This window comes from Macaca nemestrina, chromosome 19, assembly GCF_043159975.1.
Source record: "Macaca nemestrina isolate mMacNem1 chromosome 19, mMacNem.hap1, whole genome shotgun sequence".
In the NCBI taxonomy this organism is placed as follows: Eukaryota; Metazoa; Chordata; class Mammalia; order Primates; family Cercopithecidae; genus Macaca; species Macaca nemestrina.
This window is the reverse complement of record NC_092143.1, coordinates 76,174,001-76,199,918: the sequence shown is the minus strand read 5'-3', so window position 1 is coordinate 76,199,918 and position 25,918 is coordinate 76,174,001. Positions and strand designations below refer to the sequence as shown.

The following is a 25,918-nucleotide window of genomic DNA, read 5'->3' as shown; positions in this document are numbered from 1 at the left end:
TGTTTGCTAAACTTGTGATGCCTTATGATACTAGGTCCTTGAATTACTTTCATTGCTAAAATACTTTTTATATAATCTCTACATGTAATCCCAGCTAAGTCACTTTTAACTAGTATTGCAGCCATGTTGCAAAAAAAAAAAAAAATTTAGCAATGAAAGTAATACCATTTTCCGTTTATTCACTTATTCATCAAATATTTCTTGAGTACCTATTATATGCCAGGCACTTTTCTACCTAGCAGTAAGCTGCATTGTAGTACAATTAAAAACTTGTCTGTTATTTTGTATCTATTGCTTTGCTTTATCATTTTTCATTGTTTAAGATTTGCCCTCAACCAGAATGGCTTCTAAGAGCTACTTTATTCATTTTTTTCAACTCCTTAAATGTAGACATTGGTCAAAAACATTCAGTGTGTGCTCTGAAGGCTTTCAACTCTCATGAAATGTTATGGCATGAAGACTAATGCCTGCACTTGTATACTTTTAAGCTGAGTAGACAAAGATGAAATGTATGCAGGCTCTAAGAGATACTCTATTGAGATGCCTTATGTGACAAATAACATTTTTCATTTAGATCACAATTTATTCTACAGATACACATTGACTTTATTATTATGAGTATTGTGGAACTTTAAAAATAGATTTGGAGGCCAGGCTTAGTGGCTCATTCCTGTAATCCCACCACTTTGAGAGGCCGAGACAGGCAGATCACTTGAGGACTTGAGGTCAGGAGCTTGAGACCAGCCTGGCCAATGTGGTGAAACCCCGTCTCTACTAAAATTACACACACACAAAAAAATTTAGCCAAGCATGGTGGCGGGTGCCTGTAATCCCAGCTACTCGGGAGGCTGAGGCATAAGAATCGCTTGAACCAGGGAGGTGGAGGTTGCAGTGAGCTGAGATTGCACCACTCTACTGCACTCCAGCCTGGGCAACAGAGTGAGACTCCAGCTCCAAAAAAAAAAAAAAAAAAGAAAAAGAAAAAAATTTGGCGTTGGAAGAAAATACATGTTTCAGTTCTAAAGGTAACCCTTTTGCTTGTTGTAAACATCGTTTTGAAGTGTGTTGATAGTTTTTAATTGCATCATTGCTACAAGTTAAAATTTTGACTGTGTTGTAATTAAGGTTTTTATTATGGCAAATGTCGAGATTATCAATATTTTATGACTAAGTTAATTTCAAATATTAACTTATGACTAAGTTAATAATATTTCAGGTGACCACTGAGTTAGTCATTTTACATTTATTCACTTATTCATCAAATATTTCTCAAACACCTATTGTATGCCAGGCACTTTTCTACCTAGCAGTGAGCAAAAATTCCAGAAAATCCCTGCCTATGTAGAACTTATATTCTAGTGGGATCTCTTGTTATCTCTAAGCCTGTAACATCTGTGTTAGGTAGATATTGTCTCCTTGGTTTATAGAGGAGGGAACTAAAGCTTGAGGAGTTAAATGATTTGTCCAGCAACATATGGAGAGTAAATGCAGGTTGGAATTTGAACCTAAGACTGTCTCATTCCAAAGCCATTTTGTCATTACAAATTCTGTACTCATTCTAAATTTCAAGCGTTTCTTATGATATCCTCACTCTTTAGCCAGCCATGCTCATCATGGTCGTGTTTCTTTAATAAATGATTGAGTGTCAGTGACACACGTGACCCTGACAAATTCCTGGCATTTAGTACTAAGCTAGATAATGTTGGGGGTTAACTAGATGAGCTGAATGTTAGGCTACTATAGACCTGAACTGTAATCTTCAAGTGTACATTACTAGGCATGTGCCATTCACCCAAGAAAAACTGAAGTGAATCCTAGATAGGATCCTTTTTTGTGTGTGCTCAGGTGAGTGCCTTAATGATGTATATTCAGAGTTAGCTAACAATCTAGATAAAATGCTTACAAAGCAAATCGTTGCCATGTAGTTTCTATAGCAGACTAGTTAGTGAAAATGCTTCTCTTTGAATAATAAAATGGGACTGTGGCTTACAGATGGTTGTCTGTGTACGGTTCAAATCCTGAAACATTTAGGAACCATTTTATGTGTTGTTTTCACCAGGGACAAGGATTTAAGTTAATATTGATAATTATTCATACTATTTTATCTTCCGCCTCGGGAGTGGTGTGTGGGTTATGGAGCACATCTCTTTCTGCATTTGCTTTTTATGCCACCTATTACTAAGTTTATGTTTTGGCAAATATTTACTCAGAAGACAAATTATGCATTCTTAAAGGTTTCTTGTATTAAAACTGAAAGGCCCTTGGAAGTTATCTTATTCAGTGCTTCCATTTACAAGGAATAAAATGGAAATGCAGGGTGACCAGAGGCCTGCCCAAGGCCACGGGCCTTGCGGGTGGGAGTTGAGGCCTCCCTGGCAGTGTCTCTGTTCGGCTGATTTAATGATCCCCTCATGACAGCAGGAGTTTATGTCATGTTTTAATTTTTTTGTGGTGGCCCCTTTTTATGTTGTGTTTTCATTGTCTGCCTTTTGTAAGTCCTGAATAGAAGCCCTAGCCTCATCCTAGTTTTTTTTTTTTTTTCTTTTTACTTTGGGATGTAGGGGAGGCAAGCATGGGGATACAACTAGGAAGGAAAAAGACCAAAATTAATTAGTGCAGCATTTTCTATTTGTGTTCTCCCAAAATAATAGATTGTTACTAAGAGTGTTACTCTGTGTAACATAGTGAAAAGCTGGTTCAACGTTTTGCTACTTATTATTAGATCATCATATGGAAAATATATTATTATACTTTGGCATTTTCTAGCCAGAACATTTTAAATCACAGGGGAGGTGCTTAACTACCCTAGCTCTGGCCCCTTCTCTAAAATGAGGCAGGCAGCTTGATTGTCTCTTCTAGATTAATACTCTATGACTCAGAAACGTGTCCAACTTATACAGCTCAGAAATAAATCTGGTGACCTAGTTTATTTGGCCTTGATTATTTTCTCCTTGATTTGAAGCATATTTCTTTTGGGGGCATCTCTCATTCGACATCTTTGAAACTCGAAATTGTTGTCGATTACTGTATATTGCTTTTATTATGAAGTCCCTGGAAATGTAGCAGAGAACCATGGATAAGCTCCTTGGGTTGCCTCAGAAAGCAAAACAGTTCCATTCCTGAGAATCAGTTGCTGTTTTAATGCCTGCAGATGTTTTAGGTTTGAGTTGTCCCAGCCAACATTTGTACAGCGCTATGCAGATAAGGATATTCGTCACTCTAGTGATTTCCTTGAAAACTGAACAGTGTAAATCCGTGGGATAACTACTGGAGGAAAAGTTATCAGTAACTACTCAGCTAAATCTGCAAATGTAGGAGAAAGAAGTATATCCTTTCTAAGGAGAAACAAAGACTGTCCTGCACGCTGGGTGGGTCAGTGATTGTGGAGCGGTTGAAAGCGAGGTTTGTCCCCGTCCCCTCTGGCAGAGGCTCTGTAGTCATTGGGTGAGGAAATGCCGGAATAGGCATCTCTCCACATGTAGCTCTGCAGTGCCCCTTAGGGACTTCTGGGTTGGGGAACACAGCCGACGGATTAGCATCTTCTTTTGAAAAAGGAGTTCAGCAGTTTGAAAGGAACCAACTTCTGCTTCTAAACACATATTTGGCACTTGACTGGTTATGGTAGAGTGATTCTTGGGTCTTGGTGAAAACTGAGTGACTATTTTCTCTGAGAGTTTTGGACAAGGAGAAAAATAGGAATCTGGATAGACTGGGGAGTAACTGAGGTCCAGGATGTGTAGAGGGACAGCACTGAAGAGCAAGGAGTATAGTCGCGGTGGGTTTCCATACTCTCCTGTAAGATTAGCGGTTTGGCAGCCTTCCTGAGCACACGCAGGGGCGTCTCCTCTGTACGCATGAACAGGGACACGTGCAGTACCCGGCAGCAAGGATGGTTTTTGCTAGAAGTGTGATGCACGCCTTCACAAAAAACAGCTATTGAAGATTTGTTGTTGTTTCACTCGTTGCTTTCTTCTCCTGAAAGCTTAGGCTGAGTCATTTTCTCTGCAGTTTTTCTCTCTTATCAGTCCTATAATTTCATCATCGTAATTCACCCTGGGATGTCACTTGACACACAATCTGAGCTGACGTCTTTGCCGAGCAGATTGCCTGTTAATTTGCCAAACAGACGGATTCAGACACTTTTTAGTGAGCTCCTGCTTACTCCTGTTACATTTGAGAGATTTGTATCCAAAGAGAAAGCCCAAGTCTTTTAATTTGCATACTCCTTTTTATCTGCAAATACTTGTCCATGTAAAAGGATGTTCACTGCAGTCCCGTTTTTGAGCAGCGAGAGTCTGGGAGCCCTATGTGCCTGTCAGGAGGGGACTGACCTCATCAATCTCTACATCCCACGGTGGACACCCAGTCCTGTGCTGAATACAAGTAGGTCATTTTAGCCATCTAGTAAACTGTTAAGAAATAGTATAAAATACATTATTCGTTCACAACAAAGACTTTCTGATTGCCTGTGGTTAAGTCCCAGGCATTCTTCTAGGACTGAAGGTGGAAGAGAAGCAAACAGATACAAACCCTTGTTGTCCTGGAGCTTCTATTGTAGAGGCGAGAAACAGAAAATAATAAAGACACGAATATAGCACAGGGGAGGTCGGACAGGAGCTATGGGGCAGAACGAAGTGGGGCAAGGACCAGGAAGGGAGAGGGGATTTTAGGGAGTAGTTAGGGCAGGCTTTGAAGAGAGGTGCATTTGAACACTGTCCTGAAGGGCGCGTGAGAGAGTGCACGGGGTTGGGGGTGGGCGGTGGTCTGAGGAAGAACATTCCAGTGTGAGGCTCTAGGGTGAGAGTGGCAGGGAAGCCAGTGTGTTTGGAGCAGAGAGCGAGGGCTGGAGGCGGCGAGGATCCAGAAGAAATGGGGCCACAGTTGGCAGGGGCCCTGTGGACCCTTGAAAGGCCGTGGTCTCCCTGAGGGGACCTGAGGGGCCTTGATGTGTGCATCCCCTGACCTGACCTTAAATTAAGAGAGGAGCTCTATAGGATGAATAAGGAATAACCAGACCCTGTGGGAATGGAGAGAGGAGATGGAGCAGGGAGACCCCTTAGGAGCCCATTACGTCATCTAGCTAAGGGATGCTGGTGACAATATCTAGAGCCAGGGCACCAGTTAAGCTCTTCAAATACTGAGTGCAGATATGGAAGAGTTCCAAGAACCAACCCCTGCGGTCCTCCAGTGTCCACAGACCAGAGTGGTGGTCAGTGGGGTAGGAAGAAAGCCAGGAGCTGGTGCTGGAGTCCTAAGGGAGAAAAGCGTCTGGTGGCGGCGGGAAGGGAGGGACGACCCGGCCACATGCTGCTGTTGGGAAAACATCAAGTGCAACTCTGTGGATGCTTCCTGGCCAGGTGCAGTGGCTCACGCCTGTAATCCCAGCACTTTGGGAGGTCAAGGGGGGAAGATTGCTTGAGGTCAGGAGTTCGAGACCAGCCTGGCCAACATGGTGAAACCCTGTCTCTACTATAAATAGAAAAATGTTAGCTGGGTGTGCTGGTGCATGCCTATAGTCCTAGGTACTTGGAAAGCTGAGGTGGAGAATTGCTTGAACCTGGAAGGCAGAGGTTGCCGTGAGCCGAGATCATGCCACTGCATTCCAGCCTTGGTAACAGATTGAGGCTCCATCTCAAAAGGAAAAAAAAATACAAATAAACTTCCTTTTAATTTCTATTTCTTTTTTTAAGGGTAGGGGTTGTCTAAATATATGCGCTGGAATATGATTAGAACATTTCTGGGGAGATACCCAGAAAACTTGACATTGTTTCTTCTGTGGAGGTGTCTTGGGGCAGGCTCCAGAAAGGTAAGTGGGAAACCTTTTCAATCTAACAATCAGTCTAACAATCCTTTAATAGGACCCTCTGATCCCTCACCCTGTCACTGTCTCAGAGTTGTAGTTGCTGTATCCTCTGATTTGTTCATTCATCCACTGACACATACTGAGTGTCTCCTATGTGCTGGAGACTGCTTGAAACGTTTGGTGATAGAGCCATGAACAGAACCAACAAGATGATGTTGTTCTGTCCTCAGAGCAGCACCCAGCCCTCCTCCCCCACAGCTAATCCCTGCTGGGTTTAAGAAGAACATTCACATGCATCTGTGAGACTCGACTAAGATATTGTTGACATGCATTCTGGCTTAAGACTTCATAGACAATCTTTGAAGCTTAACTATGATTTATAATACAATTTCTGTGGAGAATGGAATTTTTGGCACGCAACAACCATTTTACAAGTAATGTGTTGGAATATAATTAACTGGTAAATTGAGGCCTTTCCATATTCTGGTTTTAACTGTTCTGATCAGCAGATTTCGTGTGCAGTTATCAACTGTTAGTTATCTCTGCTAATAGAAATATATAGTGGGCTAAATGTGTGTATGTTAACTGCTGGGTTGAAAAAACTAAGTCTGTCTGGTTCATTATTTTGCTTAGGCTAATCCTGCAATGAATTTACATTCCCTGAATTCATACCAGCTAATATCCATGACAGTCATATAGCTGTGGCTGTGGAAAAAGGAACTGCTGGAAGTTCACAGTGTTTAACATTTTGGCCTTCAGGGGACATGGTAGTGTTAGAAACATTGTCTGCTAAAGATGGTTTTAAAGCCCCTTTTTGTACTGGAAGGAACAGACTTCAGCTTACTGGGAAATTCACTTGGAGAACAACTGATAATGTCAGGAACCAGTATAGGTATACTACTCTCTTCTTAACCATTTGGTTTCTGGGTTGAGAAATTATCTCACTGGGAAATAGCACATGAGGAGAACAAGAATCCCTATAATCGAGATAAATAACAAGCGTCCTCTTGCTTTTGTCTAAGCTGGGCATTTAAAAATCCTGCCAAGTAGACGAGCCCTTGGAAAGTTCCTAGTAATGGCCAGGTGTCAACCACCCAGGAGGAGCACATCCGTAGTAGAAATGAGGTGCGAGTTTTGGGAGTATCTACCGCTGGACTTGGGGCTCTGGGTGTGGTGCTTGGGTCAAGGGCATCTGCGGCACTTGGGCTTTTTGTTGGTAAAAATATCTAAGGACTCCACATCAGCTATCAGGTCTTAGCATGTCTAACTTTCTTTTTTTTTTTTTTTTTTTTTTTTGAGACGGAGTCTCACGCTGTCGCCCAGGCTGGAGTGCAGTGGCGCGATCTCGGCTCACTGCAAGCTCCGCCTCCCGGGTTCACGCCATTCTCCTGCCTCAGCCTCCGGAGTAGCTGGGACTACAGGCGCCCGCCACCTCGCCCGGCTAGTTTTTTTTGTATTTTTAGTAGAGACGGGGTTTCACCGTGGTCTCGATCTCCTGACCTTGTGATCCGCCCGCCTCGGCCTCCCAAAGTGCTGGGATTACAGGCGTGAGCCACCGCGCCCGGCCACATGTCTAACTTTCTATGGACACTTGCATTTGGTTCATTGTATTAGCTTTTGTAGTCAGGGAAACGATGACTCCTGAGGTTGGGGAGGATCTGTGCGCACAGGCTTCCCTCTCCCATTGCAGCAGGTCCTTCTCTATTGAGAAAAGCCTGTTTGTATGCATTTGCTTCCTGTGAATGCCTAGGCTGGAATGAGAGGGGTGGTGGGTAGTGCTCTGTGTTTTGAAAATGTTTTCATTTTCTGAAAATCAGACTTCATTTTGTTTTGAAGGGTTACTCCAACTTAAAGCTTGCTGCTTCCTCTTTTTTTTTGACTTACAACCATGTTTTACTTTCACGCTATCTTTTCTGGCATTGTTGACCTTAAGGATTTTGAAACAGGAGGGGGAGATTTTTGCCTGTTCTTTCTTACTTCCTTCTTGCTGTGCTATTTCAGTTCATCCTGGTGATGGTGCCTGGGAAGGAGAATTATGTAAAAGACCAAGAGAGTTGTTGTAACTGATTCAATACTGATGTTCTCTGCAATTCTGAATCAGGAAGTTTCTAGTATTGCTTTCTGCTTCCCTGTTTTTCTATGCTTAGACTCAACTCCTTTCCCATATGACTGATGCAGAGTTCATTTCAAAGCATACCTTCCTTACTTGTGGAACAGAATTGTTCATAGCAAATGGTTGAAGAATTCGTATTTGCTATCCAAGCTGAATACCAAACAATGTTATTCCAGCAATACCAACTTGAAGAAGACTTTTTAGGGAATGCTACAAAGCAAAAAGCTCTCAGTAGCACCCCGCAGTGTAGATGGCGGCAGCTGGAGACTCTAATTATAGACCGGGAAGCCCCTTAGGAATTACAGAAAGCGTTAGGAAAGGCTTGCGGTAAGTGACAGCTGTTTGGTGTGGGCACCAAGGAGCCAAAGTGCATATAGAATAAAAATAAAATGTCCTCTCCAGCATATGTTGGTTTTGGACACTTGTGAAAATCACGCTACTTACTGTTGGTGATAATAGATAGATGGCCAGTCGCTGAAACAGTGTTGGCTCAAAAAGCTCTGCAAGGGAGAACACGCATTTATTTTATAGGTCAGAATTGTGTTTTAAAAATATTTGACTGTTCATTGTATGTGGATTTAAAGACAGCTTGGGAAATACACATAATATACCTGTAATTTGGAATAAGAGACTATTATGGGTGCAGCTGTACCCTGTCAGCACTAATGGATTCTAGGGCCAAGGAAATCCCACCTTCTTGTCAGAAACATATGGAGTGAGAAACATTCCGTCTATTTTTTTTAAACCTCCGGCATCTAAGTAATACCAAGGAAGCGATAATGATTCCTCTAAGTGAATACGTTTCTGAGACTTAGCATTTTTCATAAAAGGTTCATTTGAAAAGATATTGTTTCTCTGTAACTTTCATTAATGTTTTTACAGTTCTTGATAAAAATAAAGCAGATACATACAATAATAGTATCCAATGCACATAAAGTGGTGTTTGTGGACTTGTCTTGTAAAAAGAAGAAAACTACTTTGGAAATAATTATTTGCTGGTAGATTATAATATTTATGTATAAATAGAGGAAGGAAGTGTATTCCAAGAGCAATCCAGTCATATAACCTGTGTTTTTACCACTTATGCAACATGATGTCTTATTTTGGTTATGGTTTTAAATTACATATAAAATGTTGAAGCACATTTTATGCCATTTGTGATTGGCATCACATATACAAACATACATGAACTTAACGTTTTGCGTTGCTTTATCCTGTGAAGGGAGGATGAACTTTGCACTATAATCAGTGGTGAGGACTATACTATATTAACAGCTGCTCTAGTGTTCTGTTTCAATTAAGTTAGGGCAGGAAGGAGGAAGAAGTGTTTCATACTGAAATAATCACTGCATAAGGGTTGATGTCAGCTATGTTGCTGTTTAGAGTTGTAATTTAATACACAAGACATACTGGGGAAAATACTTATTTTCTTCCACTTTTGTAACCTTATAATTATGCTTTGGCCTCTTTAGTAACATGACCAAAGTCATTATTACTTTTTTAATTGACATGGACTTTAAGTTTTAGAATGCAACTTTAGCTTTGCTATGTCGTATTTTATCATCAGATTTCTGGTAGTACGTACATTAAAATTATCTTGATTTTCTGTCCTGGATAAGCGATAATGACTATAAGAGACAATATTCTATATATCCTGGGTTTCATAATCTGAAATATAAATAAGTAGGGGCTAATGTCTGAGTACTTAAGATGTGCCAGATACTGTATAAATTTTGTGAATTTTCTTACTAAAACCTCATAAGCTGGTGAGAAAGGAATATTAACTATCCCCATTTTGCTGATATGATTAATATCACACTTACTAAGCCAAGGCTCAGAAGAGTTAAGTGACTTACCCAAAGTGACACAGCTAATTCACTGTGGAGTCAGTTGAGCCCAAGCAGTGTGACTGTAGGAGATAGACTCTTACCCTCTAGTTTTTACTGTGTCTCTAGAATAGGCGAAGACCAGTGAACAAGTGTACACAGTTTCCTGGCATAGTCCCAGAAGAGATACCCCATGAGTGTGTAAATGAGAGAAAAGTCTTTCCATTTTCTGCACTGTCACCTTCTCTTTAACCTTGCTATCCTACCCTTTCGTTTTTTCTAGGTACTTCAGATTTGGCACAGACGTAACTGGCTTTCTCTATTCTCTGCATACCAGCTCTGCGGTCCTCTCCAACTCAGTTGATTAGGGCAGGTTAGGTTATGCTGCTGTAGCAACACGCAAATCTCTGAGGCTTCAAAGAGCAAATTCACTTCTTGTATGAGCTGTGTGTGCACTGTTTTTTGGCAAGAAGTCTTTTCTCATAGTAATAATGGAGGGACCCAGGCTGATGAGGAAGTGTGATCCTAGTATGTGCCTGGAAAGAGGAGAATCGGAAAAACTTGGGAGAGAGAATGACAAACTACCGCAGCTGCATTCCCTAACCACAAGGATCAAACATACTATCCACCAGATGTCTAGGCACCCTCATGCATGCTGTTTTCCTCATCCTGCTGTATTCTGTGGATTCTAATGTCTGCAGAAACTCCTTACTGATGCTGCTTTAGTGGTGGATCTAGCATTTACATATAGGCAGGGCTTAGCTAGATAGGCTGTTGGGAAGTAGGGAACTAGAGGACTTACCCTAAGTCTACGTTTGCAGAGGCAGCCACTTTAAATTTTGACGATGATGATGATGATGATGATGATTTTAGGGTGCCTTATGGTAGGAACTGGAACTAATGGAGCTAATGGTGAGGGCTAAAGCTCCCCATTCTCCCTGCCTTCCAAAGCTCTTCTTCATTTCTAGGATATTGTAATTATATATAAGCCCTCATCTTCTTTCCGCTGGGTCATCAAAATGCATTCCTCAGTGGTCCTCCTTTATTTGCTTTTGACCTCAGGTCTGTTCCCTAATCCATTCTCCATTCTCTAGCCAGTGCGGTGGGTCTGAAACACCAATCTAACTTTATTGTGCTCACCTTAAAATCTTGAACTTGTTCTCCATTGCTCCTAATATGCATTGATGAGTTCCCTTTGTGGTCAGATCCCTCATGACCTCTTGATCCTCCTGTCTTACCATCACCAGCACCTACCCAAACAAAGACACTCTTTCTTCACCTTGCTGTATTCTTTGGATATCAGATTTCACTTTCTCTTGAAAGGAAACCCTGATCTCCCTAGCCAAGGTTGAGTGCCCGTTCTCTATGTCTTGTAGCATCCAGGACTTTTCAGTGGCATTTCTCAGCTGTCTTAGAACTGTTTACTTGGCTGTGTTTTCTCTCAACTATAAGGTGTTTGAGGATGGGAATTTACATCCATGTCTTTTTTGTTCATCATTATGTTCCCAGCATTAGCATACGGTGCTGTGTTCATTACAGGGGCAAGCAGCTGGGTGTCTAATCCAATCTAATTGTCCTCTAATTCTTCTTCTAAATCCATACCTATTTTCTTGCATTGCTGAATTTGACCAGAAAGAAAATTCTAATGCTACCTGATCTCCTTGTCTTATTGAAAGTTACTTTGAAGTAGCTATTCTCAAATATTACTTTACTCTGGAAACCTTTTGAAACTGTGAATCTGTACGAGCTTAATTTTTGTGCATTTTTAATCTCCATCCAGGTGGTTCTCTGATTTTTGTTTTCATCCCTGTCTCTGGCACACATCTCTGTATTGTATGCATCTGGAAAGTTGCAGTATTGATGAACTAAGAACTGGAGGTCACCTCTTTGAAAATTAGTCTTAAATTAACATTTTATATGGTAAATGTAAAAGTAAGAGACCCTAAAAACCTTCAGTTTGGTATTATGAAATATGGATTCAATATTTCACCAAAAATCATCTTGATTTTGTTAGACTCGTTATGAAAAAAACCAATCTGGGCCAAAGAAGGGAGGACCCAAGTTTTGATCCTTTGCCCGTAAGGGAAAGTTGGGTCTACATACCAAAAAAAAATAAAAAAATAAAAAAATAAAAAAAAACACACAAAACTCCATAGCTATTAAAGAAAGGGTGAGACTTAGGCCCTTTAACCATTTCTGCTTGCTTCTTCGAGTCAGTTTTTCAAGGGAGATATTGGAGAGAAGTCAAATTAATTCACTTAAATTTCATGTACTTTGTTTTGTCCTCCTCTCCTGGTGCTAGAAGTCTTCAGGCAGATCAAACTCACCAGAAGTTCACTGCAGGCAGGAAGAAGTGGGAGGCCTGTGGATGATAATCTGTTGTCTGCGTCTGGTTAATTGGGAATGAAGGTCTTTGGTCAAACAAATGACTTTGTTCTTTGCACTTTCACTGCATAACAGGTATTCCGGAGTTTCTAGAATTCCCACTGGTTGAGGAGCTCAGTTATTTCCCACTTGAATAAAGGGACAGTACACAAGTACTGTCTAATTATTTCAAAGTTTCCCCTTTTGTTTTTTTAACTGATTGCCTACAACAAATTTTTATTCCTCCTTTATTCCTCTCCTAAATAAGTAGGCAGATAGAGCTGGCTTTTAAGATAAAAAATATTGATGTAGATTTAATAATTTTACCAGATAAAATTTGAGAGTGATGGGGTATACTTTAAAATAAAACAACTAGATTATTCATTGAATATATACGGAAGAAATATGCGAACTATGTGCTAGGCATTAGGATAGAATAACATAAAAACTGTTGCTCTCTGCTGAGGAAGAGCCCATGGTCAGGCTGGGCAGGGTCTACACAGTGCCGCAGACGTTCCAAGAATGAGGCACAGGATAATATAGACCACTGGCATAGCATTGATAGTCCAGAAGTAAAGCCACACGTTTATGTTCCCCATACATACCCCACTGGCCTTCACTACTGAACTACTGGTTTGCTCTGATTTTTCAGATTGTGCATTCAGGATGCTAAGTGATTTTGAAAACATTACCCAGCCCTGCCTGTCGGTCTCCTACATATTTATTTTTTCACCTCAGCTGAGATCATAGGGCTATTAGGTAAATGTTATGTGGTTCCACCTACCATACTCCAGCCAAGATTGAGGATCTACAGCTGCCTGGGGATGCAGCTTGGTTTCATGTAAGGAATGATGCTATACTTGGGTCCTTAGGGAAGAAAGTTGGGACTTTCTGGCCCACTCATCATGCAGACTTCCCATTAAAGTGTAGTCATGGGCCTGTTAGCAGACCAGAGTGCCTTCAGATGCAGATGTTCCCTGGGTCATTGATACTAGTTTAGTAACAAAATCACAGTATCTACAAAGTCATATCCCATTAACATCTTTCTTCAAATGAAAAGCTCTTTCTCAGAGGTACAAGCCCTCAAGTGTTAAACTGATTCTGCAATACCAGCTTTCCCTGGTTTCCATATTAAATTACTGCATCTGTAATATGGTGTCAGTGTGTGTTCTAGGAGTATAGGTTCTTCCCAACCTGGCTGTAATTTGGTGGTTAGTTGTAAATCACTCGTTTGCTTGTGTTTAGCTATTTTAATGATCGTCGTGTGTAACTTGTTCAGTGAGAAAGATCAAAAGTAGTAAAATTGCAAACGAGATAACAGAGTCTCCTATTTTCCTATCCTTGGGACCTAGCACGTAGCATATGCATGCTACTGTATGATAGATTAAATGAGTGAATGATTATAAAGAAAATTATACACCCAAACACAGCAGAATGATAGCAAAAGCAACATAAACCCTATCGGCAGGAATTTACTTAAGGTGCTTTGGCAAAAGTAAGCAGAGCAATTTGACTCTGGTTTCATGGTTTCTTTGTGTGAAGCCTGTGCTTTTGGTTTGAGCAGATGCAGTTTGGGGCTAGCCGACTTACCTTTTGATCTCCTTCGATTCCTTTTAGATTAGTGTGATTCTAAAGTACCAAACCGTGAAATAGGAAGATTAATGTTTTTACTCTCATTTAAATTTCAAACCTTTTATTCTTCCTACCACGTTTAACTCTATTCTCCCAGGACCTTGCTACCCACAGGCAGCTGCTGACACCTCTGATGAGCTAGTTGGTGTTCACCAGGAATGGACGTCTTAGTGTGGTTCTTTAAGATGCAGTTCTCCAACTCAAGAAAGTGAATACCCACCTCCGAGGTTGAAAGGGTGTTGTTTGGGCCAGGTGAGGTCCCGAGCCCTCCTCTGCCATGGGGGCTGGCCACCTTGTGTTCTTTGGTTTATTTTCTCTTCTTGGAAATCCTGAAAGGAACTCTTTTCTGTTAAAAACATTTTCTTTGGCAAGAGCAAAACCAGTTTGAATGTTTATGAACAGTTTCTCAGCATTATGCCAGTGTCTGATGATGGAAACTGTTGGCTTTATTATCTTCAAGGGTGTTTTCCCGACTGGCCTCTGCTGCATTGGGCTTGTAACACTTTCATGAGAGACTGCTCAGCACTCCCAGGCAGATGGCACTGATTACAAATCCCTAAAGATTGTCTTTGTTCTCACAATTAAGCAAAGTTTGCTGCCTTTTAAAATGTTTATGTGTAATCTGTGCTTAACTGGTCTGGGTGTTGCTACCAGACTTAAATAATGGACACATCAAATAGCTGGTACTCTTAGTAGATTCTTTTATTATTATTATTATTAATATTATTATTATTTTGAGACAGAGTCTCGCTCTCTTGTCCAGGCTAGAGTGCAGTGGCACAGTCTTGGCTCACTGCAACCTCTGCCTCCCAGGTTCAAGTGATTCTCCTGCCTCAGCCTCCTGAGTAGCTGGGATTACAGGCGCGTGCCACCATGCCCAGCTAATTTTTTGTATTTTTAGTAGAGACAGGGTTTCACCACGTTGGCTAGGCTGGTCTCGAACTCCTGACTTCGTAATCTACCTGCCTCAGCCTCCAAAAGCACTGGGATTACAGGCGTGAGCCACTGCGCCCGGCCTCTTGTTAGATTCTTACACATAAGAAGCAGATACATGGTAATAAGGAATGAGCAAATGTGTTTGGAAAATAGGAAAGGAATACTTTACAAAAGTTTTGGCATTAAACAGAGATAGTTCAGTGGAAACTGTGTCTTCTTTTTGGTTGGACAGTGTTAATATATAAATTATACTAATAGTAAATCATTCCCTTTTGTCCCCATCACCAGGGGAAAAACACAGCTTGGAAAGTAAAGATTTTTTTTTGTTGTTGTTTTATCATGTCTTTTAGAAGCTAAATGAAGAAGACAAAGTATTTATAGTATCAGATAAGAAATAGCTCTGGTAATTATTATTTTATACTTGTGGTTCCTTTATGCCAAGAAAATTTATTTTCATTGTCTTTCTGGCTAACCAAGGGCATCACTGTCCCCCATAACCTTTGTCTGAATTCCCTTTCCCTTATCCCCCTCGTGAGAAAGTCCTGGGGTAAGATAATTATCTCCCAAGCTCAGATTTTCAGTGGAGTTCGTGTAAGCACGTTACTGGAAATGACAAGTGCACAAAAGTGATAGATGCTACTGTTATTCTTCTGACAGGGTGGCAAGGAGAGAGTTCAACCTGTTCCTTAATTTGGTTTATTCATTATGATTTTATTAGCATTCGTGATCTTAAGGCCTAGAAAGCTCTAAAAGAGAAGGTAATATTTCATAAGTTGTAAGGAACTTGGTCCAAATCATCATTCAATTTTAACAAGCTGTTCATTTTCTTTTTTTAATACTGGAATAAATTCTAGCCAGGAGATAGTAACAAAAAGAATAGCTCTACTGGTTTAAAAATAATGATGGCCCATTTATTGAATGCCTCCAATGTGTGTTGTACTATATTAATGCTATGTACTCAACAGTGATAAGATTGGGTATTTTATCTACAGTTTTCAATGGAAACAAATTGATTTTTAGAGAGTATACATAATTTAAATTCACACAGTTGGTAAGGGACACAGCTAACTCTGAACATAATCTGTTAGATGTCATCACTTTGTAGGAGATTGGTAACTGATACCAATTGGCAACAGTGATAAATGGCATTTATTAATGTCTCAATATCTTAAATAATGTGCTTTTGGCTTTTACTGTTAATCCTCTTTGAAAAAGACAAGGCTCATATCAAGTTGCTTACTGCTAATTATAAGCTAGGTAGTTTATATTATGCTTCCTGGATATAACATCCGTGTTTTAAATATCGATTGGTTGCTCTGTGTGTCTGTGTGTGTGAGTGTGTGGAGTGTGTGTCTGGGGTGTGTGTGTTTTAATGTGCTCTCTTTAGTTTTAAGACAAGCAGTAGTATGCCTATAGCAGAGCCTCATTCATGAGGAAGATAAAATAAGGAACATCAGGGTCAGGATTTAGAATGGATGGGTCATTCTCCAAGTGCTTTTCTCAATAATAAAGACATGTTTGCCTGTTTCATTTTAAATGCACAATTAATAGGTAGTAGGGCTAGAATTCTTGCCCATGTCTGTCTGACATCAGTGACTATGCACTTTTCACTAGGTTGGACTGTCCTTACAAAAAAATGATTCTAATAATTTTAGTATATTTGTTTATTATCATGTTATTTTGTCCAGAAATTACCTGTAATACAAAGCACAACTTAAAACTATCTTTTTAAGGATATAGCCGTTGGGTGCCCTCATTCAGCAAACATAATCTAATGAGGACCTGCCAAGTGCCTGACACTTAGGATTGAAGGGCTTGGAATCCCAAAGCTGAGTTCCTACATTCAGCAGATACTCCTTGAGCACCCACTACCTGCCACACACTATTCTAGACGCCGGGGATGCAGTAGAGGGGATATGATAAATAAAAATCCCCCGCCTCCTGGGGCTTAGAGCCTCTGATGGGAGGAAACAGTAAAAACCAAAGTCAGCAACTGAAGTAGGTAGTATATTGGACTAGTGATGGGTATTAGGGAGAAAAGGGGCAGGAAAGGGGGACAGAGCCAGGAGGGGTAGACAGGGAAGGCCTCGCTGAGAAGGAGAATCTGAGCAAAGACATGAACACAGTGTCGGTGAGTAAGCCAAGGAAGACATATGTTCCAGGCAGGAATAGCAAATGTAGAGGCCTTGGGTGGGAGGAGTGGTGGAGAGGACGCTGAGAAGGGAACAGAAGTAGATGAGGAGGGCGTTGGAGTAGCGCTCTTTCAGGCCAGCGTATCCAGACAGTGGAGCGTACTCTAAGGGAAACGCAGAGTCATTGGAAGATTTCGAGCCGAGACGTAACATGTTTTTATTCATATTATAAAAGGATCAACCTGACTGTTGTGTGAAAAACACAGTGCAGAGAGTGCAGAGGTAGGGAGACCAGTTGGGAGGTACACTGGAGTAACTGGGCAAGCAGTTACTGGATAGCGAGGTGGTAGGCGAGGAGAAGGCGTGATGGCTAGTGGTGGAAGTAATGTGGCGGGGTAGGCTGGGGCAGAGGTGAGGGTGTGGCAGGGAGGGGAGGAGGTGAAGTTATGGCTGGTAGTGTTGGAAGTGAAGGTGTGGAGACAAGGGGTGGAGATGAAGGTATAGTGGGGAGGGTAAGAGCTGAAGGTGTGGAGGGTAGGGGTGGAGGTAAAGGGGTGGAGGGTAGGGCTGGAGGTGAAGGTATGGTGGGGAAGGTAAGAGCTGAAGGTGTGGAGGGTGGGGTGGAGGTGAAGGTGTGGAGGTTAAGGCTGGAGGTGAAGGTATGGTGGGGAGGGTAAGAGCTGAAGGTGTGGAGCGTAGGGATGGAGGTGAGTTGTGGAGGGTAGGGGTGAAGGTGAAGGTGTGGAGGGAAGGGGTGGAGGTGAAGGTATGGTGGGGAGGGTAAGAGCTGAAGGTGTGGAGGTGAAGGTATGGAGGGTGGGTCTGGAGGTGAAGGTATGGTGGGGAGGGTAAGAGCTGAAGGTGTGGAGGGTAGGGGTGGAGGTGAAGGTGTGGAGGGAAAGGGTGGAGGTGAAGGTATGGTGGGGAGGGTAAGAGCTGAAGGTGTGGAGGGTAGGAGTGGAGGTGAAGGTGTCGAGGGTAGGTCTGGAGGTGAAGGTATGATGGGTAGGGTAAGAGCTAAAGGTGTGGAGGGTAGGGATGGAGGTGAAGGTGTGGAGGGTAGGGGTGGAGGGTAGGTCTGGAGGTGAAGGTATGGTGGGCAGGGTAAGAGCTGAAGGTGTAGAGGGTAGGGGTGGAGGTGAAGGTGTGGAGGGTAGGGAGGGTAAGAGCTGAAGGTGTGGAGGGTAGGGGTGGAGGTGAAGGTGTGGAGGGAAGGGATGGAGATGAAGGTGTGGAGGGTAGGGCTGGAGGTGAAGGTATGGTGGGGAGGGTAAGAGCTGAAGGTGTAGAGGGTAGGGGTGGAGGTGAAGGGGTGGATGGTAGGGCTGGAGGTGAAGGTATGGTGGGGAGGATAAGAGCTGAAGGTGTGGAGGGTAGGGATGGAGGTGAAGGTGTGGAGGGTAGGGGTGAAGGTGAAGGTGTGGAGGGAAGGGGTGGAGGTGAAGGTATGGTGGGGAGGATAAGAGGTGAAGGTGTGGAGGGCAGAGAGGAGATGTAGGTGTGGGAGGCAGGGGTTTAGGTGGAAGTGTGGTGAGGAGGGGCAGAGGCGAAGGTGCAGAGGTGATGAGATGATCACATTCTAGAGATATCCTGCAGGTAGAGCCACAGAATTTGCTGAAGAATCACGTGGTGCATGAGAAAAAGTTACTTTTTGATGTTTTTGTTGATTTGTATTTTCTTTGGCTTCAGACTCTGGGAGGATGGATTGATTGACTATTCTGGAAGACTCAGGGATGCCCTGATTTGGGGAGAACTTCAGGTGTTCACTTTTGGACATCATAGGTTTGATGTAGACTTTTAGTCAACAGAAAAGAAAATCCCGCACTTCTCCTTCAGACTCTTAGGTCTGGTGGCAGAATGACAGATGCATGGTCATAGGGATACATATGCCTGCGGTGGATGGAGGAGACCATTTTATGGGGCAGAGGGAACTTGGGCAAGACTTCTGAGTGAAGGTGGTGTTGGAGCGAGCTTTGAAGTATAGGGTGAAAGAGTGCTTGGGGAAATGGGTGGACTGGGGGCTTCTAAACACAGAAGCAGCATAGCACGTTCAAGGGCATTGGAGACTTAGAAGCTCACGCAGCACCTGGAGCACTGCAGCTCATTGGGTCATTCATGACTGTTGAAGCTCGTGTGATGAGGCTTGGGAATCAGGAATAGCTGAGGACACCTGTGGTTGCCTTTACTGTTGTATGGAGGAGAAGTCAGTGATGGGGGACAACTGAAAATACTTCATTTCTTAGGAAGAAATAGCTTGTCGATTCCACAGCTGCTGGGACCCAGCTGGAGAGGAATGCCAGTAGAAAACAATAGAGCAGATGCTCATCTGCGGCCCTGTTTGGTTACTCTTTTATACTCTTTTTCCAACCAGTGTTTCTCAAGCTGTAAAAACGCTGGGTTCCTAGTCCCTAGTTGTGGTAAAGTATATCATAGACTGAATTTGGTGAATGGCCCTTGAAATCTCTTTGGACTCACTGCCGGTCCCACTCCTGTGTGACTCTGAAAAGCTCAACAGGGCTGCCTGGGTGAAAAGAATACAGTGAAGATACTATGAGAAGATAATTGAACAGATTTTCTTGACATTCAGGATTGAGTAAATAAGAGATTGGATTGTGAGGGCTTTCTAAAATAAAATTTCTTAGGTTCTAGAAGTTACCTGGGTAAAAGAAATTTAAAAAAAATCTGTTAGATGACCAAGTCCCCAGCTCAGGGTTGAGTGTTCAGCAAGTATTTGTGCAGTTGAATTGAAAGCCCTGGGTATGGTCTGGATAGATGTCCAGATTGGAGTTGTCACTAAGGCTGAAACTGAAGGTAGCTGGGAATTATCATTAGCAGAGTTCTATTATTCCCCATTTCCTGTGCAGGCTTCTCTCTCTTTCTCTCCTGTTCTCCTCAATGGCAAGCTTATTCCAATTAAAGGGAGGCACTTCTTTGGAAAGAAGAGGAAATAAGATGTTTTCCGCAATAATTGTTACTAATATATGTGGAGAATATCCTTACCACATATGATTACTTCATATTCTTCTCAGGAGAGACTGAGCATGACTGAGATGGAAAAATATCTCCGTTGTGAAATACAGCTTGATATGAGTACTGCATCTTATTAAATTTAAGATCTTAAAATTCAAGAATGTAGTCAGCATACGCCTTCCAAATAAACCAGAAAAACAAAATGACGTATCCATCTATGGAACGCAAAAAAGCATTAAGATTGCTGCACCATGTTGTCATAGTAATCAAAATATGTACAAATTGAGAGCCTTGACTAGCGCCAATGGTCTTTTGTTTTCTCCTTGTCATTTCCATCTTCAAATGCAGTTATTCAGTAGCTTTGGGGTGGAGACAGGCCAGTGGTTGGCAAACTTTAGTTTGTGGAAGAATCACCTGTGTGCTTATTAAAAGTGCAGATAATGAGAGCTTACCACTGTCATTCCGGGCTGCATTTTAGAATCCTACTGTAGCTTGTAAAAATTACCTGTGCCTGGAGCCTTCCATCAGAGACACTGTCTGAACTGGTGGGAGTGGAACCCAGGCGTGTGTGCCCTGGAGATTCTGTACACCTGAACTTCAGAATGTGTTTTTTCTCGGGCGGTCCAGATGCTTTTGCTCCAAGTGGTCTGAGTTTCATCCTCTGCAAACCTTAAATCTTAACTGGTTTTGGTCCATTTGCTGAATAGTGGCATCCAGTTACGTTAAAGTAGGATGAATACTTAGGTGTATTTCAGATGTATTAAATTATATTAGAATTATTTTTTTCTATAAAAAACTAAGTTAAAACAGTAGAATGACCACTTAGCCCAAAGAGTATTTAAAAAGGTGATAAATATAACTTTGACTACCATTCATCTCTAAGAAGACATACTTTCCTGGTTTGTTTTCTCCTAATCACAAAAATAGTACTTTTGTAGAAAATCTAAAAAAGTGAGTCAACTGTCCAGAGATGATCACTCTTTGACATTTTGACTTATCACTGAAGTCTGTCTTTTCTGGTGGGTCTGGATGTTGAAAACTGTGGGCTTAATCTGCAGCCTCTCCAGGGTCGGTGGTTAGTGCTACCCTCTCCAGCTGTCTGGCCTCTGATGGTAGCTCACCTTTTCCCTCCTACAGAACTACCTTCCTGTCTCAGGCAATAGTTTGATCTGTCTTCCTCTGTATCCTCCTTTTTCCTACTTTAGGTCAGAAACTCAAGTAGGGGCCCAGGAAGCTCTTATCTAGCCCCAAACTTGTGACGCTTTCCAGAACAGACATAGCTCCCTGGGAAAATGTGTTGGGACCAGTGTTGTCCACTCTTCTCAGTCTCTGTTTTGCTTCGAGCAGCACCCCTCCTTTTCAGCTTCTTCTCTTCTGGACCCAGTTCTTTGCCACGGTCTACTTTAGAGGAGCAAACACCCCTTTCCATGCATGTTTGAGGAACCCTCCAAACAGAAGAGTTTAAAATAAGGAATTAGTGTAGCTTCTTACCACATATAAAGCTTCCACTTAGACAGATTTACTTTGTGTTCATTTTAAATAGATGAGCTAAAGGATTTAAAACTAATTTCATTGTGAAAACTACAGTAATTAAAAAAGTGATCAGTATACAAAGTGAAGCAGGGTTTGCTGTGATTAAACCTTAAAAAAATACCTAGACACAAAGAACCTATAAAAAAATTTAAAAGAGGAACTGCATTTCAGCCTTTCAGTTTTTTCAAATTTATTTCTGAGTTAATCCCCTTTGAACTGGAAATATGTGGATTCGAAAATTGAAAGAGCTATTTATTGGCTTAGTTGCCCATTGGAGACAAAGAATTTAAAATGGAACATCACACCTGTAGCTGTTCTGTCGTTTTTGACTATTGTGTGGGACATTCAACTCCCGTAGTTAGCGTATCAGAAGGCAGCCCCAACCACAAGGTGGTCCTTTTATCTACTGAGCCACCTCAGAGGCAGGAGGCAGGAGGGAAGATGGTGGCTGAGCCAGCTGTCTCTTACAGCTTCCATAACAGAGTATTCAGCGCACAAATGGGGAGCCCTTTCAGTGCTACAGGCCCACAGTGAACAGCCCTGGAGTAAGGAATCCTCTTATCAGCACCTTCAGAGAACTTGATGAGGCACTGCTTTCAGGCGACTCATTTGTGTGCCAGGGAGACCTTTGAAAGAACATTCTTTGTAGTCTCCATCCATTGCTGGTGAAGAGATAAAAGTGGATGCATTACAGTAAAAACAGAATTATTAAACACTTGGCCTCACATTTGTATTGAAGGATGAAAAAAAAAAAGCCAACAGTCTGTCAGACTCTCCAAGAATGCCAAAAGAGTCCTCCATTTCCTCCCTCTGTAAGAATTGTGATAAATTCTGTTGTGAATGCTTAATTAATTGTGGGGCAACAAAGTCAATGATATAGAACTGTAGGGAAAACCAAATTCCATTAATTTGGCTTTGGGCTACAGAAATGGCCTAGAAAACGTTGAGATCGAAAGGAGTGGGTAACTGATCAAATTTAGCATATTCTATACGAGGGAGAGTTGAAAGCTATTAATTGGTGTTCATTTCTGTTCAGTGCCGTGTACCACAAAACAGCCAAGGGGCTTCAGGGGTCAGATTGAATTGGATCCCATTTCCCAAGACATCATTTGTAGACTTGTGACTTAGGACACATTTAGTTTAAATGAAACTGATACATTCAGTCATTCATTCATTTAAATATTTAATGACCCCCAGGCTGCTAATTTTTACTTTGTATGATTTTATAAGTATTAAATAGAAACAATAATAGAATACCTGGAATTTTTCTATTTTATTTTCTGTAGTGATAGAAGTGATTTTTTCCCCTGTTTCTTTATTGATTTGATCAAACATTATTCATGCTGTGTGAGTCTTTGGTACTCACCGCCTGGGACTCCTTTCAAAGGTAAGATACAAATATTTACAGGCTGCTTGCCTTCCTGGGTCCCCAGAACGTCCTACTCCCCCTCCTTTGTTTTCTTTCTCATTCTCACCACACGTGCTTACAGTGACTAGTTTTGGGGACCTGCATGAAGCTTATCATTAGGAGCTAACCACAGAGATAAAAGCTTGAGACGTGTGCAGTTACAGAAAATGTCCAGGGCAACTCCTTGTTCTGCTGTTCGTATGAATTTACAGGGCTCCTAGAAATAAGTACTGTACTGTACTGTTACATTCATGAGATGCAGAAACACAGGCTGTTCATTTATTCATTATTTGTTTAGGGTCTATTTGTATGCAGAATTCTCCTGGACAGACAGGGAATTAGAAGCACAGATTATTTGTGCCCAGGTCATTTTGAGACAGCCATTTTTGTTGTTCTCTCTGTCCTTTGCCCTGTGGTATTGGCACCTACAAAGAAAAACCTGAACCGTGGATTCTTCGTCAAATATCCCCAGATAGTAGAAGGTATACTGCCCCCTCACTAAGGTATGAAGTTGGAATTTTTGGCATAACCTTTTCCCTATTTTTAAAATGAGTGGTTCTGTGAAAGAGGGACCCATTTCAGAAGGAGTTGGAGAGCTCTTCTTTGGTGGTGGATGACTGTACAGAGAGTCTGACTCTGTTTTAATTTATGCACTCTCTGTGGTTCACACCTCCTTTCTCACAGATGCAGAGTCAGATGTTGGGTAATAGAAAAATATGCTCCTGAATTAAGGTGCCAAAGATATCTTTTTGCTAATAACTTCTTCTCTGAATAGAATTGGCGAAGAATATAGAGAAAATATGCTACCTTCTTTTCTCTCCTCTTTTGATTTTAGCAAAGGAATGCTTGGAAATTTTCAACAGGGTTGGACATTTATGTCTTGAAAGGTACTGATTTCTTATCAATTTGAGGTTTCCCACTAGTAACAGCTTCAAAATTGTAGCTGATTACAATGTAGGCTCAGTCTGTTTTAAAGCTTGAAGCCACCATAGTGGAAAGTTAAGAGTTGTTGGGTCTCGAAAAGCAGACTCAGTGCCATTCATGTTTTCTCTAGAAACAAATGTGAGCGTTTATTTTTTGTTTCCCGGGAATAAATGTCAACCTGTGACAGAATGACAGAATCTTAAACATTCACACTAGATTTACGTTTTTTAGCAACGGAAGACACTGGTGTTGTAATGTTATATATATACACACAGTAAGTATTTAGCAGGGAAGATAGTCTGTAAAACAAAATATAATTTTTTTTTTGAGGCGGACTCTCACTCTGTCACCCAGGCTGTAGTGCACTGGCACGATCTCAGCTCACTGCAAGCTCCACCTCCCGGGTTCACATCATTCTCCTACCTCAGCCTCCCAAGTAACTGGGACTACAGGCGCCCGCCACCTCGCCCGGCTAATTTTTTTTTGTATTTTTTTAGTAGAACCAGGGTTTCACTGTGTTAGCCAGGATGGTCTTGATCTCCTGACCTCGTGATCCACCTGCCTTGGCCTCCCAAAGTGCTGGGATTACAGGCATGAGCCACCGCGCCCGGCCAAAACAAAGTATAACTTTTTAAAAATTTGAATTAATATTTGACTTACAGTAAGTAAAAGGATAAGATGGCATATTGGCAACATGCAATTGCAGATGATCCCATAAAGCAATACCTTTGATAGATTGCCCATTTCTGAAAGAGGAATAGAGGGGAGGAGTAGGTTTTATAGCATACCAACGTACATGACTTGTGTGGGAGAAGCAGCTCTGTTATTGGTGGCAGAACTCAGATTTAGTTCTCGATGCTGTGTACCTTATCCTGTGACTTAGACGAGTTGTTCACTAACCTGGCTTAACCCCTGTCCTGTTGAGGTGAGCTGAGCGTGCAGAGAGCAGAAGGGAGGTGTTTAACACCCCCACCTGTGTCTTCCGAGTGACCAGCTTCCTTTATGTTCTCAGGCGTCATCCCCATTTAACTAAAAAGTAATCACACCATCACACATGGCTTACAGATAATTATTTCTGTCAAACTCATGAAGATCCTGTGCATTTTAGACACACAGCTTTTCTTTTAGGGAACCATTAGGGAGGAGATGATCAGATTTGTTTAAAGTTTAGTTAAGAAGCAAATATGCAGTATTTAAATTATGCCTGGTACATTGAGGGCACAATGCGGTTTCTCCCTTACAAAGGGTGATTTATGGTTAACAGAAAATGGAGAAAATAGTTGCTATATTTAGTTTATTCACTCACTCCAGGGTTCAGTTTACCATAAGTGCTGAATACTTTTGTTCTTATGTATATCATTGATGCTCTGAAATGTCCATTTTGATTTAATTTTTTTGCTTAAAACCTCAAAGATGCTGTTGTGGGGATGCCTTTGCTAAGGGAAATGATGTCATCAATTCTGAAGTCCATTTCTTTTTTTCCTTTTCTTTTTTTTTTGAGATGGAGTCTCTCTCTCGTTGCCCAGGCAGGAGTACAGAGGCGCATTCTCAGCTCACTGCAACCTCCACCTCCCGGGTTCAAGCGATTCTCATTACTTAGCCTCCCAAGTAGCTGGGATTAGAGGTGTCCGCGACCACACCTGGGTGATATTTGTATTTTTAGTAGAGATGGGGTTTCACCATGTTGGCCAGGCTAGTCTTGAACTCCTTACCTCAGGTGATCCACCCACCTGGGCCTCCCAAAGTGCCGGGATTACAGGCGTGAGCCACCGCGCCTGGCCATCTCAGCTCCATTTTAATGATAGAGAGCACTGATGAACTATTTTAAGCACAGCTATCAGGAAGCTCAATTGAAATATTTGTGTTAACTCCTGGAAAAAATTTTTTTTAGCAGTTTCGTATCTTGTGAACAACTCTTTAAAGTATTTCTGCCATGTTTAGAACAATATGTGAAAATGCTTGTCAAGTGAAAAAGTGTATGTCGTGGGAAACACTGCCCTGTGCTTAGTGAGGTGGTTCTTTCTAAGTCCAACCCAGGGCAAGGCAGGATTCACTTGTAGACTAATAGCACTAACAGAATTCTTGTGTAGACCACATAGAAACTTTAAAAGCAAGTTTCTGATAACGACGGCATCGGTGATAGTCATGTAAAAATGTCATGAAGACAAAAATTCTCTGCCAGATTATGTCGAAACAAACGTGTAAGTGCAGTTTTCATTTATCCATTAGTTGGGTTCTCAGATGAAGTCTAGAAACATATTCTCTACTCAAGAGGCC

General features: G+C 41.7%; 1 protein-coding gene across 32 annotated transcripts in view; it reads left to right on the top strand.

The window, feature by feature from the left end:
• LOC105478842 (erythrocyte membrane protein band 4.1 like 3) overlaps positions 1 to 25,918 on the top strand; it is a 159,855-nt gene that overhangs the window by 21,120 nt on the left and 112,817 nt on the right. The window contains exon 1 of one of the 32 annotated variants that reach the window (XM_071085604.1): positions 5,691 to 5,806. The exons of the other annotated variants lie outside the window; for them this stretch is intronic. The gene's annotated coding sequence lies outside the window, so the exon portion shown is untranslated. Of the gene's footprint in view, positions 1 to 5,690; positions 5,807 to 25,918 lie in introns of those variants that run through there. 32 annotated transcript variants of the gene reach the window in all.